Source organism: Peromyscus eremicus, unplaced genomic scaffold, assembly GCF_949786415.1.
Source record: "Peromyscus eremicus unplaced genomic scaffold, PerEre_H2_v1 PerEre#2#chrX_unloc_3, whole genome shotgun sequence".
NCBI classification, from domain to species: domain Eukaryota; kingdom Metazoa; phylum Chordata; class Mammalia; order Rodentia; family Cricetidae; genus Peromyscus; species Peromyscus eremicus.
The window spans coordinates 1,442,265-1,462,148 of record NW_026734290.1 but is presented as its reverse complement, the minus strand read 5'-3'; the positions used below and the strand labels follow the sequence as shown (position 1 = coordinate 1,462,148).

Sequence of the window (19,884 nt, the reverse complement as noted above, 5' to 3'; positions counted from 1 at the left end):
AAGTGGTGTCATTCTTATTAGAGGAGTGTGTTGTATACGGTGATCCTTTTATAGAACTAAGTGTTTTACTGGTTCTTTTGTATGATTTGCCAGGTTTGATTTCATTAGTATTGGCTGAGTATTCTCTTGTGCTGTATGGGTTGAGATTCAGAACTCATTGACTTGAGTTCTGATCATTGTTGTTTCTTTCTGACTAATGATATTTCATTTTTATGTTTTCAACACATAGTTATTTGTGAATAAACTCACAAACATAGCATTCACTCAGTTGTGCACACACTATAACTCACATGTAGATGGTGGATGGGAATAGTTTAATAGTGCTCAATGCCTTTATTCTACCATGTTTCCCAGGAATTGAATTCAGACTTGTTGTCATGTACCTTTACTTGCTGAACCATCTACTAGTCCCTAATTTTTAAATGTATACCTTTATATCAAATAGACTTTGACTTCCCTCTTGCAACACTTTATTTTTTGTAGATTCCAATGCTCTGTTATTTTCATACATTTCAAGAATGTTATGCTCTATTCCTACCACCATTTGTGTCTAAGAACTTTGGAATCCACTCCCAATTTCTTTAGCATCTCACTGATTGTTCAGTGTTTTGTTTTCTAGCCTCCATGTGTTAATCTGATATAATCATGTATTAAAATCACCCCAAATAATGATGAATTCTATCTGTTATCTCATATTTTGTAGTGAGTGCTTTATAAAATTGGGAACATCAATGTCACAAGAACATGTGTTTATGGACTCTTGTTGAATTTCTCACTTTATCAATATGTAGTGACCTTCATTTTCTCATTCACTAATTTAACTTTAAAGGGTAAATTGTGGACTATCAGTATGGTTATACCTGTTTGTTTCCACATGTGATTTTCTGCCTATTACTTTGGCACTGAAGTTCATTTGTTGTAGGTACCAAGTAACTCTATGTGATAGAATATTATTTTAAGGTGTACTGCTTTTGTACATGTTGAATTTGTTTAACTCTGTGAAGCTATGTTACTGTGCTTGTGTAAAACAACTGATGATTTAATAAAGAACTGGCCAATAGCAAGAAAGGAGAAAAAATAAGTGGGACTTGCAGGCTCACAGTATATATAGGAGAAAACTGGGTAGAAAGCTCTAAAATCAAGGAGTCAGAGAAGGAGGAGGAGGAGGAGGAGGGCTCCAGGAGCCAGCCACCCAGCTACACAGCAAGCCACAGAGTAAGAGTAAGAATTACAGAATTAGAGAATAAGAAAAGCCAAAGGCAAAAGATAAAAGGGTTAATTTAAGAAAAGCTGGCTGGAAATTAAGCCAAACTTATGAGTACTCATAAGTAAGAATAAGCCTAGATGTATGATTTACTTAGGAGCTGGATGGAGGACCATCAAAAGAGCAATAACCTCCAAAAACAGCTCTCTTTCACTTATATAGACTATTCTGTCAGGCTATTTCTTCTAATTGGAATGTAAGACACTTGAAAGTCAGAATTATCTCAAGTTATAAAATAATTACTATCAGTTTATTATATCTCCTTTATGCTGTGAATATCGCTCTATATAAATAAAGCACTGATTGGCCAGTGACCAGGCAGGAAGTATAGGTGGGACAAGGAGAGAGGAGAATGGAGGAAGGAGGAAGAAAAGAGAGACCAGCTGGAGCCACTGCCAAGACAAGAAAGATGTAAAGTACCGGTAAGCCACAAGCCACGTGGCAAAGTAAAGATTAATAGAAATGGGCTGAATATAAGAGTGAGAGCTAGACAATGATAAGCCTGAGCTAATGGCCAAGCAGTTTAAATAATGTAAGAGTCTGTGTGTTTATTTTATAAGTGGGCTCTGGGACTGGTGGGACTTGGTGGTGGGAGCTGGAGAAAAATTCTCCAGCTACAAATGGCGCCCAATGGCTCGAGTTTCCACCTTAAACCTAACAATATTTAATAACTAATTATAAACAGAGCCAAAACCAGGTTCCTGCTTCATGTCTCACATGGGCAGCTAGACGCTGCAAAACGCGGGTTTGAACTATTGGCAGGTTCCTGGCATGTGCACTTGACCTGCAGTATAGTGGGAATGAGACGTGTGCCAGCGGCACATTACGCTGTGTGTTAGATTTAGTCTTTACTAGTATTTAAAAAAAAAGAGGGAGAGAGCTTTCTGGGCTACACACTGCTTTGATAAAAGCATAGACCCACTATTTCTGAGACTTGATGGCTCCCAGAGCTGGCAGAACCGCCATGTTGGGAAGCTAAAGTGGGCAGAGCCAATAGCCACAGTGCCGTAGGCTTCAAAAAGAGATAAAAAGGAATATATACAATTATATAAACAAATAGTTTTTAAAAGTAAACTCTTTAAAAAAACAATAAAAGTAATAAGCCACGTAAAGATGGCTATCACACAGAGAATATAGATTATGTTGTCTTTGATATTTGTAACTGAAGAAAAACATTTAATTGTAAAAGCTGTTCAGTTATGCCAAAATGTAAATTTTAAAGGTACCTTGACTTCAAAATTTGGATATAATGATATGTTACTTTGGAAAAGAGGTTCTGCTTTTGTTTCCACAGAAATCCAAGGAATGCTCAATTATACCACAAGGGCACTTGCTCAGCTATGTTCATATCAGTGTTGTTTGTAATAGCCAGAACCTGGAAACAACCTAGATGCCCTTCAACGGAAGAAGGGATAAATAAAATGTGGTATATATACACAATGGAGTACTACTCAGCAGAAGAAAACAATGACATCATGAGGTTTGCAGGCAAATGGATGGATCTAGAGAAAATCATCATGAGTGAAGTAACCCAGACTCAGAAACACAAACATGGTATGTACTCACCCATAGGAGGATACTAGATGTAAAACAAAGGAAGACTAGACTGCTACTCCCAACTCCAGGGAGGCTACCTAGAAAACAGGACCCTAAGAAAGACACAGAGATTGCCCAATGACAGAGAAATGGATGAGATCTATATGAACAACCTGGATGTGAGTGGGGTTATTGAAGGCAAGGGTTGAAGGAAAGAGAGCTTAGGGGAGCAGGAGATCCCAGCTGGATCAAGAACAGAGAGGGAGAACAAGGAATAAAAGACCAAGATAAATGAAGACCACATGAGAATAGGAAGAAGCAAAATACTAGAGAGGTCCCCAGTAATCCACAAAGATACCTCCACAATAGATAACTGGCAATGGTCAAGAGAAAGCCTGAACTGACCTACTCTGGTATAGGATGGCCAAACACCCTAACTGTTGTGCTAGAAATCTCATCCAATGACTGAGTGAAGTGGATGCAAAGATCTACAGCCAGGCCGCAGGTGGAGCTCCAGGAGTCCAATTGGCGAGAAAGAGGAGGGATTATATGAGCAAGAATTATTGAGACCAAGACTGGAAAAAGCACAAGGACAAATAGCCAAACTAATGGAAACACATGAACTATGAACCAATAGCTGAGGAGCCCCCAACTGGATCAGGCCCTCTGGATAAGTGAGACAGTTGATTAGCTTCATCTGTTTGAGAGGCATCCAGGCAGTGGGACCTGGAGCTCTATACAGACAGGCAGTGAGGAGGTAGTCATGTGGTTGGGTTTACAACCAATGAGAAGGCAGAACAGAAAGTCTATATAAAGACTTTAACACAGGAAGTAGCTCTGTTTCAGAGAGGTAAGACCACTGCAGGAGGAAGGGTAAGCTTTTAGCTCTTAGCTCTGACCTCTTGGCTTTCTTCTTTGCATTGCTTCTGTGTTTCTTATTTAATAAGACGGTTGGTTACATCTACACCTTATGAAGAACTAATATCAAAAATATTCATACTGAACACATGAAATCAAATATTTAAACAAAAATTCTCATCTGATAAGGTCTAATATCCAAAATATACAAATTGAACATAAATAGATAAATAAAACAAAATTTCTCATCTGTTAAAGGTCTAATATTCCAAAATATACATACTGAACACAAGAAATTAAATAAAAAAAAATTCTCACCTGATAAAGGTCTAATATTCTAAATATGCACACGGCATATAATTAGATAAATAAAACAAAAATTCTGATCTGATGAACATCTAATATCCAAAATACACATATTGAACATAATTAGAAAAGCAACACAAAAGTTTCTTATCTGAAACTATTCTAATATCCAAAATATACATATTGAACACAAGAAACTAAATGAAACAAATATTCTCACCTGATAATCGTCATTATCCAAAATATACAAAATTGAAAACTAGAAATCACATAAATAACATAAAAATTCTGTTGTGATGTAGGTATAATATCAAAAATATACATATTTGATAAAACAAAAATTTCCATCTGATATAGGTCTATTATCCAAAATATACATAAGGAACATAATTGGATAAGTAAAACAAAAATTCTATTCTGATAAATTTCTGATATCCAAAACATACATATTGAAAACCAGAAATTAAATAAAACAAAAATTTTCTTTTGATAAAGCTCTAATATAAAAAAAACATATTGAGGCCGGGCGGTGGTGGCGCACGCCTTTAATCCCAGCACTCGGGAGGCAGAGCCAGGCGGATCTCTGTGAGTTCGAGGCCAGCCTGGGCTACCAAGTGAGTTCCAGGAAAGGCGCAAAGCTACACAGAGAAACCCTGTCTCGAAAAACCAAAAAAAAAAAAAAAAAAAAAAAAAAAAAACATATTGAAAAAAAGAAATCAGATAAATAAGTCAAAAACTCTGGTCTGATAAAGGTCTAATATCCAAAATATACATACTAAAAAAATTAAATAAAAAATTATCAACTGATAAAGGTCTAATTTCCACAATATGCTTACTGAACACAAGAAATTAAATAAAACAAAAATTCTCACCTGAAAAAGAAATTATATCCAAAATATGCATACTGAACACAGGAAATCAGATAAATAAAACAAAAATTCTCATCTGTAAAAGGTCTAATATCCAAAATCAATACACTGAACAGAAGAAATCACATAAATAAAATAAAAATTCTCATCAGATTAAGGTCTATATCCAAAATATATACATTGAACACAAGATATCATACAAATAAATCAAAACTTCTCATCTGATAAAGGTCTAATTTTTAAAATATATATATTGAACATAAATAAATAAATAAAACAAAAATTCTCATCTGATTAAGGTCTATTATCCAAAATATATATATTGAAAACAAGAAATCGGATAAATAAAAATAAGTCTCATCTGATAAAGACCTAATTTCAAAAAATACATATTGAACATAATTAGATATATAAAACAAAAAATTATATCAGTTAAAAGTCTAATATCAAAATGTATTTATTGAAAACAAGAAATTAAATAAAACAAAACTTCTCACCTAATAAAGGTCTAATAACCACATTATACATACTGAACACAAGATATCTGATGAAGGAAACAAAAATTCTAACATGATAAAGGTCTAATATCCAAAATATACATATTAAACACAAGAAATTAGAAAAAAAACAGCAAAAATTATCAGCAGTAAGTCTAATATACTAAATATAAATATAGAAGACAAGAATTCAGATAATTAAAAAAAATTCTCATCTGATAGAGGTCTAACATCAAAAATATAAAGATTGAATACAAGAAATAAAAAAAATTCTCATGTGATAAAGGTCAAATTACAAAAAATTATCTTATTGAACACAAGAAAATAAATAAAACAAAAATTCTCATCTAATTAATGTCTAATATTGAAAATAAACATATTCAACATAATTACATAAATACAATGAAAATTCTCATCTGATAAAGGTCTAAGGTCAAAAATATACATATTGAACACAAGAAATCAAATATATAAATCAAAAATCCTCATCTGATAAAGGTCTAATATCCAAAATATACATACTGAACACAAGAAATTAAAAAAAAAAGAAACTCTCACTTGATAAAGTTTTATATCCTAAATATACATATTGAAAATAAGACATTAGATAAACAAAATAAAAATTCTCATCTTACACATGCCTTATATCCAAAATATACATATTAAAAACAGGATGTGAAATACACAAAACAAAAATTCTCAACTGATGAAGGTCTAATACAAATATATACATATTGAACACAAGAAGTCACATCAATAAAACAAAAAATCTCACCTGATGAAGGTCTAATACTCAAAATGTAAATACAGAACACAAGAAATCAGAAAAAAAAATCTCATGTGATAAAGAACTAATATGAAAAATATACATATTGAACACAAGAAATTAAATGAACCAAAAATACTGATCTGATAAAGGTCTAATATGCTGAATACAAGAAATCTGATAAATAAAACAAAAATTCTCTCCTGATAAGGGTCTAATATCCAAAATATACATAGTGAACACAAGATATCAGGTAAATAAAAAAAAATTCTCATTTCATAAAAGTATAATAATTTAAATATACATTTTGAACACATTAATTTAGAAAAAAACAAAAATTATCAGTGTTAGGTCTAATATTCACAATATACATATTAAACACAGGAAATCAGATAATTAAAAAAATTATGATCTGATAAAGCTCTAATACCAGAATATACATATTGAACACAAGAAATTAAATAATCTAAAAATTCTAACCTGACAAAGGTCATCTTCCAAAATATATATATTGAAAATTAGAAACCAGATAAATAAAACAAATATTCTGATTTGATAAAGGTCCTAAATCCAAAACAGACATACTGAACATTACTAGATAAATAAAACAAAAATTTTCATCTCATGAAGATCTAATATCCAAAATACACACACTGAACATGAGAAATTAAATAAAACAAAAATCCACCTGATAACGAACTAATATCCAAAATATGCATACTATACACAAGAAATCAAATATATAAAATAAAAATACTCATATTCTAAAGGTGTAATATCAAAAAATGGACACATTTAACATAATTAGATAAATAAAATGCAAATTCTCATCTGATGAAGGTCTAATATCCAAAATATATGTACTGAACACAAGAAATTAAATAAAACAGAAATTCTTATCTGATAAATGTCTAATACCCAAAATATACATATTGAACACAAGAATTTAGAAAAATAAAACAAAAATTCTGACCTGATAAAGGTCTAATACCAAAAATATTCATATCAAACACAAGAGGTCAGATAAATAAAACAAAAATTCTCCTCTAGTAAACATCTAATATCCAAAATCTACATATTGAACACAATAAACTAGAAAAGAAAATTATCAGTGGTAAGTTTAAAATTAAAAATATTGCACTCGGGAGGCAGAGCCAGGCGGATCTCTGTGAGTTCAAGGCCAGCCTGGGCTACCAAGTGAGTTCCAGGAAAGGCGCAAAGCTACACAGGAAAACCCTGTCTCAGAAAAAAAAAAAAAAGAAATCAGATAAATACAACTAAAATTCTGAACTGAGAATGGTCTTATATCAAATATGTACATATTGAGCATAATTAGATATATAAAACAATAATTCATCTGATAAAAGTAACATCAAAAATATTCACACTGAACACAAGAAATTAAATGAAACAAAAATTCTCACATGATAAAGGTCTATTATCCAAAATATACATATTGAACACAAGAAATCAGACAAATAAAAGAAAAATACTCATGTGATAAAGATCTAATATCAAAAATATACATATTGATCACATGAAATCAGATAAATAAAAAATTTTCATCTGATAAAGGTTTAATATCGAAAATATACATATTGATCACAAGATTTAAAAAAAACAAAAAATTATCATGTGTCAAAGGTCAAATTACAAAAATATTACTATGAAACACCAGAAATTAAATAAAACAAAAATTCTCATCTGATAATGTTCTAATATAAAAAATACACCTATTGAACACAAGAAATTGGACAAATAAACAAAAATTCCCATCTCATAAAGATCTAATATCCAAAATATACAAGAAATTCTCATCCAATAATGGTCTAATATCAAAAATATGCATACGGAACACAAGAAACTGGATAAATAAAACAAAAATTCTCATCTGATAAATGTCTAATATCCAAAATATACATATTAAACACAGAATACAATATTAAAAAAAACAAAAATTCTCATCTGATAACAGTCTAACATCATATATATATATATATTGAACAAAAGAAATCAGATAAATAGAACAATTCCCATCTGATAAAAATCTAATATCTAAAATATACATATTGAATACAATAATTAAAAAAACAAAAATTATCAATGTTAGTTCTAATATCCACAACATACATATTGAACTCAAGAAATCAAAAAAATAAAACATAAATTCTGATCTGATAAATGTCAAATATCCAAATCAGACATACTGAAGATAATTAGATCAATAAAACAAAAATTGTCACCTGATAAATATTTAGTATCCAAAATATACACATTGAACACAAGAAATCAGGTAAATAAAACAAAAAATCTCACCTGATGTAGATCTAATATGGAAAATATAAATATTGAATAAAAGAAATCAGATAAAGAAAATGAATATTCACATCAGATAAAGGTATATTATCCAAAACAGATGTATTGAACATAAGTAGTTAAATTAAAGGAAAATTCTCATCTAATAAAAGTCTAATATCCAAAATAAACATACAGAACACAAGAAATCAGATAAATAAAATGAAATTTCTCATCTGATAAAGGTGTATTGTCAAAAATATACATATTGAACACAGAAATTAAATAAAACAAAAATTCTCACCTTAGAAAAACTGTATCCAAAATACACATATGAATACAAGAAATCAAATATATAAAACAAAAATTCTCACCTGATCAAGGTCGAATATACAAAATATACATATTGAACACAATAAATCAGATAAATAAACCAAAGTTCTCACCAGATAAAGGTCTAATATTAAAAATATACATATGGAACACATGAAATTAGAAAAACAAAACAAAATTCTCATCTGATAATGGTTTAATATCCAAAATGTAAATATTGAATACAATTACTAATAAAAAATTATTAGTGGTAGATCTAATATCCAAAATATACATATTAAACACAAGAAATCAGATAAATAAAACAAAAATTCTGAGCTGAAAAAGTCAAATATCCAAAACAGACATATTCAATATAATTAAATAAATAAAACAAAAATTCTCACCTGATAAATGTTTAATATCTAAAATATACATATATAACACAAGAAATCACATAAATAAAATAAAAATTCTCATCTGATAAAGGTCTAATATCAAAAATATACATATTGAACACAGGAAATCAGATAAGTAAAATGAAAATTCTCTAATAAAGATCTGATATCCAAAATATACATATTGAATACACAAAATCATAGAAATGAAACAAAAATTCTCATCTGATAAAGATATAATATCCAAAGAATATATGTTGAACACAAGAAATTAGATAAATAAAAAATTTTTATCTGATAAATGCCTAATATACAAAATATACATATTGAAAACAATAAACAAGAAAAAATAATTGTCAGCGGTAGGTCTAATATCCAGAATATACATATTGAACACAAGAAATCAAATAAAAAAAAATTCTCACCTAATAAAGATCTAATATGCAAAACAGACATAATAAACATAATTATATGAATAAAAAAAATTCTCACCTGATAAATATATCATATCCAACATATACATATTGAACACAAGAATTAAGACAAATAAAACAAATATTCTTATCTGATGAAGATCTAATATCAAAACTATACATGTTGAACACAAGAAATCAGATAAATATAACTAAATTTCTTACCTTATAAAGGTCTAATATTCAAAATGTATATATAAAACACAAGAAATCAGATAAACAAAACAAAATTCTCACTGATTAAGGTCTAATATCCAAAATATACATATTGAACACAATAAATTAGAAAAAATCAAAAATTATTAGCTGTAGTTCTAATACCCAAAATATGCATATTGACCACTAGAAATCAGATAAATATGAAAACATTCTGATTTGATAATGCTCTAATATTGCAAAAGGACATATTGAACATAATTAGATAAATAAAATGAAAATTCTCATCTGATAAAGGTCTAATATCCAAATATACATATTAAAGACAGGATATGAGATAAATAAAACAAAAATTCTCATCTGATGAAGGTCTAATATCAAATATGTACATATTGAACACAAGAAATTAAATAAAACAAAAATTCTCACCTGAGAAAGGTCTAACATTCAAAATATACAGATAGAACACAAGAAATCAAAAAAAGCAAAACAAAATTCTAATGCGTTGAAGGACTAATAAGAAAAATATTCATATTGATTGTAATTAGATAAATAAAACAGAAATTATCTGCTGATAAAAACCAAATGTCCAAAATGTACACATTAAACACAAGAAATCAGAAAAATAAAAAAAATTCTCATCTAATAAAGATCTAATATCCAAAATATAAATATTGAACACAAGAAATCAGATAAATAAAATAAATTCTCATCCGGTAAATGTATAATATCCAAAACGTACATGTTGAACACAATGTATAAAAAAAACCAAAAATTATCAGCAGTAGGTCTAATATCCAAAATATACATATTGAACACATGAAATCAGATAAATAAAATAAAAATTCTGATCTGATAAAGGCCTAATATTCAAAACAGACATATTGAACATTATTTAAATAAAAGAAAAATTCTTCTCTGATAAATGTCTAATACCCAAAATATACACTTTAAACATAATTAAATACATAAAACAAAAATACGCTCCAGATAAAGATATAATATACAAAATATACATATCAACACAAAAAATTAGATAAGTAAAACAAAAATTCTCATCTCATAAATGTCTAATATCCAAAATATACAATTAAAAACAGGATAACAGAGAAATAAAATGAAAAATCTCATCTGATGCAGGTCTAATACCCAAAATATGCATGTAGAACACAAGAAATTAGAAAATAAAATAAAAATTCTTATCTGATATAAACCTAATATCAAAAGTATACATATTAAAAATGAGAAATCAGATAAAAAAAACTGTCATTTGATAAAAGTGTAATATCCAAAATATACATACTGAACCTAATAAATAAGAAAAAAACAAAAATTCTCACCTATTGGTCTAACATCCACAATATACATATTGAACACAAGAAATCAGATAAATACAACAAAATTGTGATCTGATAAAGGTCTAATATCTAAAACAGACATATTGAACATAATTAGATAAATAAAACAAAAATTCTCATCTGATAAAGATCTAATATCCAAAATATACATACTGAACACAAGAAATCAGATATATAAACAAAGACTCTCATCTGATAAAGGTCTCCTATTCAAAATATACATATAGAACACAAGAATTCAGAAAAACAAAATAAAATTTTCATGTGATAAAGGACTAATATAAAAATATACATATTGAAAACAAGAAATTAAATAAACAAAAATTCTGATTTGAAATAAATATCTATTTTCCTAAATATAAATTTTGAACACAAGAAATCAGGTGTATAAAATGAAAATTCTCATCTGATAAACCTCTAAGATCCAAAATATACATATTGAACACCATTATATAGAAAAAAACAGAATTTATCAGCAGTATATCTAATATCCACAACATACAAATTGAACACAAGAAATCAGATAATTGAAACATAAATTCTCACCATATAGGTCCAATACCAAAACGTATATATTGAACACAAGAAATTAAATAAATCAAAAATTCTAACCTGATAAATGTCATTATCCAAAATAAACATATTGAAGACTAAAAATCAGATAAATGAAATTAAATAAAACAAAAATTCTCATATGATGAAGGTCTAATATCCAATATATACATATCAAACACAAGAAATTAAATAAAAATTCTCATCTCATAAAGTCATTATCCAAAATATATGTATTGAAAACTAGAAATCAGATAAATAATAGAATAGAAAAGTTCTCACTGGTTAAAGGTGTAATATCCAAATTATACATATTGAACACAAGAAATCAGATAAATAAAATGAAAATTCTCATCTGATATAGGTCTAATATAAAAAATATGCATATCAAACACAAGATTTAAATAAATAAAACAAAAATTCTCATCTGATAAAGATCTAATATTCAAAATATAAATATTGAACACAGGATAACAGATAAATACAACAAAAATTCTCATCTGATAAAAGTCTAACATCAAACATATTCATATTGAACACTAGAAATTAAATAAAACAAAATTATCAACTGATTAAAGTCATTATCCAAAATATACATATTGAAAACTAGAAATCAGATAAATAATACAAAAATTCTGATCTGATACATGTCTAATATCAAGTATATACATATTGAATGTAACTGGATAAATGAAACAAAAATTCTCATCTGATGAAGGTCTCAAATCCAAAATATACATACTGCACATAATTAGATTAATAAAACAAAAATTCTCATCTGATAAAAGTTAAATATCCAAAGTATACATACTAAACACAAGAAATCAGACAAATAATAAAAAATGTCATCGGCTAAAGATCTAATATCAAAAATATACATATTGTACACCAGAAATCAGATAAAGAAAACAAAATTTCTGATCTGATAAAGGCCTAATATTCAAAATAGACATAAAGAACACAAGATAATAGCTTTAAAAAACAAAAATTCATATTTAATAAAGGTATAATGTCCAAAATATAGATATTCAACTCAAGATACCAGATATAGAAGAGGGAAATTCCATCTGATAAATGTCCAATAACAAAATATCCATACTGAACACAAGAAATCAGATAAATAAAACTAAAATTCCAATCTGATAAAAAATTCAAATATCAATATATATATATATATATATATATATATATATATATATATATATATATATATATATATATATATATATATATTAAACACAGGATACCAGATAAATGATTCACATCTGATAAAGGACTAATATCAAAAATATGCACATTAAACACAAGAAATTAGATAAATAAAACAAAATTTCTCATCTGATAAAGATGTAATATCAAAAATATACATGTTGAACACAAGAAATCGAATAAATAAAAAAAACTTGTCATATGATAAGAGTATAATATCCCTCAGGAGGCAGAGCCAGGAGGATCTCTATGAGTTCGAGGCCAGCCTGGGCTACCAAGTGAGTTCCAGGAAAGGCGCAAAGCTACACAGAGAAACCCTGTCTCGAAAAACCGAAAAAAAAAAGTATAATATCCACAATATACATATTGAACACAATAAATAAGAAAAAATATATTGGCAGTAGGTCTAATGTCAACAATATACATATTGAACATTAGAAATCACATAAACAAAATAAAAATTCACATCTGATAAAGGTTTATAACCAAAATATACATATTGAACACAAGAAATCAGATAAACAAAAAAATTCTCCTCTGATAAAAGTATAATATCCAAAATATACATATTGAATGAAATTAAAAAATTATCAGCGGTAGGTCTAATATCCAAAATATGAACATTGAACAGAAGAAATCAGATAAATAAAACCAAAATTCTCTTCTGATACAAGTCTAATATCAAAAAGAAACATATTGAAAATAACTCAATAAAAGAAAAATTCTCATTTTTTAAAGGTCCCATTACCAAAATATACATAAAGAACATAGGATATCTGATAAATAATAAGAAAATTCTCATCTCATAAAGGTCTAATATCAAAAATATACATATTGAACACAAGAAATTAAAAAAATTCTCACCTGATAAAGAATATCAAAAATATACATATGAACACAAGAAATCAAATTTATAAAACAAAAATTCTCATCTGATAAAAGTCTAATATTCAAAATATACTTACTGAACACAAGAAATTAAAAAAACAAAAATTTTGATCTCATAACGAACTAATATAAAAAATATGCATACTGAACACAAGAAATCAATATATACATAAAACAAAAATTCTCACCTGATAAATGTCTAATATCCAAAATATACATATTGAACATAATTAGATAAATAAAACAAAAATTCTCACCTGACAAAGGTCTAACATCCAAAACATACATAGTAAACACAGCATACCAGATTAAAAAAACAAAAATTCTCACATGATAAAGGTCTAATATCAAAAATATGTGTATCCAACACAAGAAATTAGATAAATAAAAATTGTCATCTGATAGAGGTCCAATATCAAATATATACATATTGAACACAAGAAATAAATAAAACAAAAATTCTCACGTGATAAAGAACTAATATTGAAAATATGCATGCTGAATACAAGAAATCAAATACATAAAACAAAAATTCTCATCTGATCAAGGTCTAATATCCAAAACATTCATATTGAACACAAGATATCTCATAAATAAAGCAAATACTTTCATGTGTTAAAGATCTAATATCCAAAATATACATATTGTATGCTGGAAATTAGATAAATAAAATGAAAATTCTCATCTGATAAAGGTCTCATATCAGAAATCTGCATTTTGAATACATGATACTAGATAAATAAGCAAAAATTCTCACCTGATAAATGTCTAATATCAAAAATATACATATTAAACACATGAAATCAAATAAATAAATTCCTATCTGATAAAAGTCTAATATCTAAAATATACATATTGAATACTATTTTTAGAAAATAAGAAAAATTATCAACGGTAGGCCCCTCAACTGAAGAATGGATAAAGAAAATGTGGCTCATATATACAATGGTAAATATAAATGGTAAATAATATATACAGCAGTAAAAAACAATGACATCATGAAATTTGCAGGCAAATGGATAGAACTAGAAAATATCATCTTGAGTGAAGTAACCCAGACTCAGAAGGACAAACATAGTATGTACTCACTCATAAGTAGATACCAGATGTGAGGGAAAGGATGGCCAGACTGCAACCCACAACTCCAGAGAGGCTAGCTAACAGGAAAAGACCCTAGGAGGGACACATGGATGATCTTGTGAAGGAGAAGTGGATGAGATCTACATGAGTGGACTGGGTGTGGGGGGGTGGCAGAGGGTGAGGAGTGGGGGATGAAAACATAGGGACATGGGAGGGTCAAGCTGGAACAGGGACAGAGTGGGAGGGCAGGGAGGAAGATATACCATGATAGATGAGGACATCATGGGAATAGGAAAAGGCAGGGTGCTGGGGAGTCTTTCAGGAATCCACAAGGTTGATCCCACCTTGGTCTGCTGGCAGTGGTCCAGAGGGTGCCTGTGCCAGTCTACTCTGGTGACCAGTCTAGTGAATAACCTAGCTGTCATCATAGAGCCTTTGTCCAGTGACTGATAGAGACAGATACACAGATTCACGGCCAGGCACCAGGCTGAGCTCTGGGAATCCAATTGATGAGAGAGAGGAGAGATACTGCAGACAAGGGACGTCGAGATCATGATGGGAGGACGTGCAGAGATGACCAGCCACACTAGTGGAAGCCCATGAACTGTGGACTGTGTGGACTGGTGGCTGTGGAGCCCCAATGGGACTGGACTAGGCCTTCTGGATATGGAAGACGGTTGTTTGGCTCAAACTGTTTGGGGAATACCCAGGCAGGGGGATCAGAATCCATTCCTGCTGCATGGGTAGGGCTTTAGGTATCCGGTGTCTGTAGTGTGGTTCCCTGCGCAGCCTTGGTACAGTGGGAAAGGGCTTGGACCGGTCTAGGCTCAGTGTGCAGGGCTCTGCTGACTCCCCATGGGAGACCTTGATTTGAGGGAAGTGCAGATATAGAGTGGCTTAGGCTGGAGGTTTGGGAGACGGGAGGAGGGAGGCGATGGGACTGTTGGTGGTATATAGAGTGAGTAGAAAATTTCTTTTTTTTTTTCTTTTTTTTTTGGTTTTTCGAGACAGGGTTTCTCTGTGTAGTTTTGCGCCTTTCCTCAAACTCACTTGGTAGTCCATGCTGGCCTCGAACTCACAGAGATCCACCTGGCTCTGCCTCCCGAGTGCTGGGAAAAAGGCGTGCGCCACCACCGCCCGGTGAAAATTTCTTAGTAAAGAAAAGAAATATACATATGGAACACAAGAAATTAGATAAAACAAACATTCTCACCGGTAAAGTTCTACTATCAAAAATATACTTATAGAACACAAGAAATCAGAAAAATAAAACAAAATCTCTCATCTGACAATAGTCTAATATCCAAAATATACATATTGAACATAATTAGTTAAATAAAACAAAAATTCTCATGTGATAAAGGTCTAATACCTAAACTATAAATATTGAACACAAGACATCATCTATATATAAAAAATTCTCATCTGACATAAGTCATATCTAAAATATACATGTTGAACACAAGAAATCAGATAAATCAAACAAAAATTCATACCTAATAAAGGTCTAAAATCCTAAATATACACATTGAACCAAAGAAATCAGATAAATAAATCAAAAATTCTCACCTGATTAGGGTCTAATTTCAAAAATATACATATCAAATATAATTAGATAAATAAAACAAAAATTATCATCTGATAATTTTCTAATATCCAAAATATACATATAGAACAGAAAAAATCAGAAAAAGAAAACAAAATTTTCATGCGATAAAGCTCAAACATCAAAAATATAATTAAAGAACACAAGAAATAAAATAAAACAAAAATTCTCTTCTGATAAAGGTCTCATATCCAAAATATACATACAGAACACAAGAAATCAGGTAAAGAAAACAAAAACTCTCATCTGATAAAGTACTAATTTCCAAAATATTCATAATCAAATCCAAGAAACCAAGGAAATAAAGCAAAAATTCTCATCTGATAAAGATCTAGTATCAAAAATATACATACTCAACACAAGAAATCACATAAAAATACAAAAATTCTCATCTGATGAAGGTCTAAAAACAAAAATATACATATTGAACACAAGAAATTAAATAAAACAAAAATTCATCTGCTAAAGTTCTAATATCCAAAATATATATGTTGAAATCAAGAAATTAGAAACAACAAAATTCTCACCGGTAGTTCTAATATATAAAATATACTTATTGAAAACAAGAAATTAGATAAAACAAAAATTCTCAGCAGTAGAGTTTTAATATCCAAATTATACATATTGAACACAAGAAATTAGATAAATAAAATAAAATTGTCACCTGATAAAGGTCTAATATACAAAATATTCATATTGAAAAAAGGAAAACAGAAAAACAAAGCAATAATTATCATCTGATAAAGGTCGAGTACCCAAAATATACATATTGAACATACTTGGATAAATAAAGCAAAAAATCCTCATTGGATAAAAGTCTAATATCAGAAATATACTTATTGAACACAAGAAATTAAATAAAACAAAAATTCTCATCTGATCAAGGTCTAATATCCAAAATTACATATTGAACACAAGAAATCAAATAAATAAAGCAAAAATTGTCACAGGGTATAGGTCTAATATCCAAATTACACATATTGAACACAAGAAGTCAGATAAAAATTCTCATCGGAAAAGGACTAATATCCAAAATATACATGTTGAATCCAAGAAATCAGGTAAATAAAACAAAAATTTTCATCTTATAAAACTTTAATATCCAAAATATACATATTGAACACAAGATATTAAATAAAAGAAAAATTCTCATCTCATAAAGGTTTAATATCCAAAATACATACTGAACACCAGAAATCAGAAAAATAAAACAAAAATTATCATCAGATAAAGGTCTAATATCTAAAATATATACATTGAGCACTGGAAATCAGATAAATAAAACAAAAATTCTCATCTGATAAAAGTCTAATATCAAAAATATACACATTGATCCTAAGAAGTCAGATAAATAAAAAAAATCATTTGATAATGTTCTAATACCCAAAGTATACACATTGAACATGATAACATAAATAAAACAAAAAATTATCACATGATAAATTTCTAGTATCCAAAATATACATACAGAACACAAGAAATTAATTAAAACAAAATTTCTCATCTGATAAAGGTCTAGTATCCAAAATATACATATTGAACACAATAAATAATATAAATAAAATGAAAATTCTCATCTGATAGAGGTCTACTATCCCTAATATACTTTTTGAACACAGATATTAAATGAAACAAAAATTCTCATATGATAAAGGTCTACTATCCCAAACATACACATCAAACATAATTAGATAAATAAAAAAATTCTCACCTAATAAAGGTCAATATCAGAAATATACATATTGTACACAAGACGTCAGATAAAGAAAACAAAAATTTGCATCTGATAAAGTTCTAATATTCAAAATATACATAATGAACACAAGAAATCAGATAAATAAAACAAAACTTCTCATCTGATAAAGGACTAAGCCAAAATATGAATACTGAACACTAGAAATCAGATAAATAAAACAGAAATCCTCATCTGATAAATGTAACATAATTAGATAAATTAAACAAAAATCCTAGTCTGATAAACTTCTAATGTTGAAAATTACATATTGAACTCAAGAAATTAAATAAAACAAAAATTTTAATCTGATAAAGATCTTGTATCTATACATATATATATACATATATATATATTAAACACAAGAAATCATATACACAACACAAAAATTCTCATCTGATAAAGGTTTAATAACCAAAATATACATATTGAATGCAAGAAATTAAATAAAACAAAAATTCTCACCTAATAAATGTCTATATGCAAAATATACATATTGAAAATGAGAAATCAGATTTCAAATCTTGAGCTGTTTCCCTCAAATATTTAATTGCTTTCTCTTGGCTTTCAAGGGATTTACTGATTGCTTCACATTTTTTGTTTGACTTTTCCTCTAATTCTTTAAGGGAATTTTTCATTTCCTCTTTAACGATCTCTAACATCTTCTTAAGATCATTTTTAAGGTCGATTTCTTCTGTTTCCTCTGTGTTGGGATGTTCAGGTCTTGCTGGTGTAGGTTCTGATGGAACCATGGTGTGTTTTTTGTTGTTGACTGTACTTTTGCACTGGCCTCTATCCATCTCTTTCTCCACTTGGTGCAAGCAGTGTCTGTGTCTGAGGGAGGCTCTCTCAGTCGGATCAATAATCTTGGTCCAGTGGGAGCTCTTGGTCTATTGGATTCTGATGGACTGTTTGTCTCAGGGAGAAGCTCTTAGTCCAATTGGCCCTTGTGCTTAGTCCAATTGGCCCTTGTGGGCTCTGTCTCAGGGAGTAGTTGTAATCTTGGCACACAGGTGGGTTGGGAGGGGTGGGATTTGTGAGTTACAAGGTCTGGTGGGGGATGGTGGAAGTCTGAACTGTCTGTAGTAGGTCTGCCTGCTGACTGGCCCGAAACTGGGACTGCAATGGGTAGTGGTGTATGGGTGCAGGGTTGTGCCCCCGGGCCCAAAGCCTAGGGGCTGGGGTGTTCAGGATTGAGGATAAAGACTCACCTCTTAGTCCAATCGGGTCTTGGCCATCGCTGTCTCAGGGAACAGTTGCAGTCTCGAAGAATGGGTGGGATGGAGGGAGGTGGGGCTTGGTTACAGGGTCTCATGGGGGATGGTGGTAGTCTGATCTGCCTGCAGGAGGTCTGCTGCCCGACTGAAATGGAGACAAAGAAGACACAAACTGAGGAAATGCTGGAAGTGTAAATCTGAATAAATGAACAGGAGCTACAGATGCAAGCATAACCAACAGAGTGCAAGAGATGGAAGAGCGGATCTCTGGTGTTGAAGATACGGTAGAGGAAATAGATTCATCAGTCAAAGAAAACACTAAAGCCAACAAAGTCATGACCCAAAATGTCCAAGAAATTTGGGACACCATAAAAAGACCAAACGTAAGAATAGTAGGGATAGAAGAACGAAAAGAATACCAACTCAAAGGCACAGAAAATATATTCAACAAAATCATAGAAGAAAACTTTCACAACCTAAAGAAGGAAACGCCTATAAAGATACCTTTATCA

At 29.6% G+C, this 19,884-nt stretch overlaps 1 long non-coding RNA gene across 1 annotated transcript; it reads right to left on the bottom strand.

Moving 5' to 3' along the window:
* Positions 1-18,544: 18,544 nt before the first annotated feature.
* LOC131901122 (uncharacterized) lies at positions 18,545-19,577 on the bottom strand. The gene is made up of 2 exons (XR_009376372.1): positions 19,367-19,577; positions 18,545-18,989 (listed from the first exon to the last, which is right to left on the bottom strand). It is a non-coding gene; the product is annotated as an uncharacterized LOC131901122 (long non-coding RNA).
* Positions 19,578-19,884: the final 307 nt, after the last annotated feature.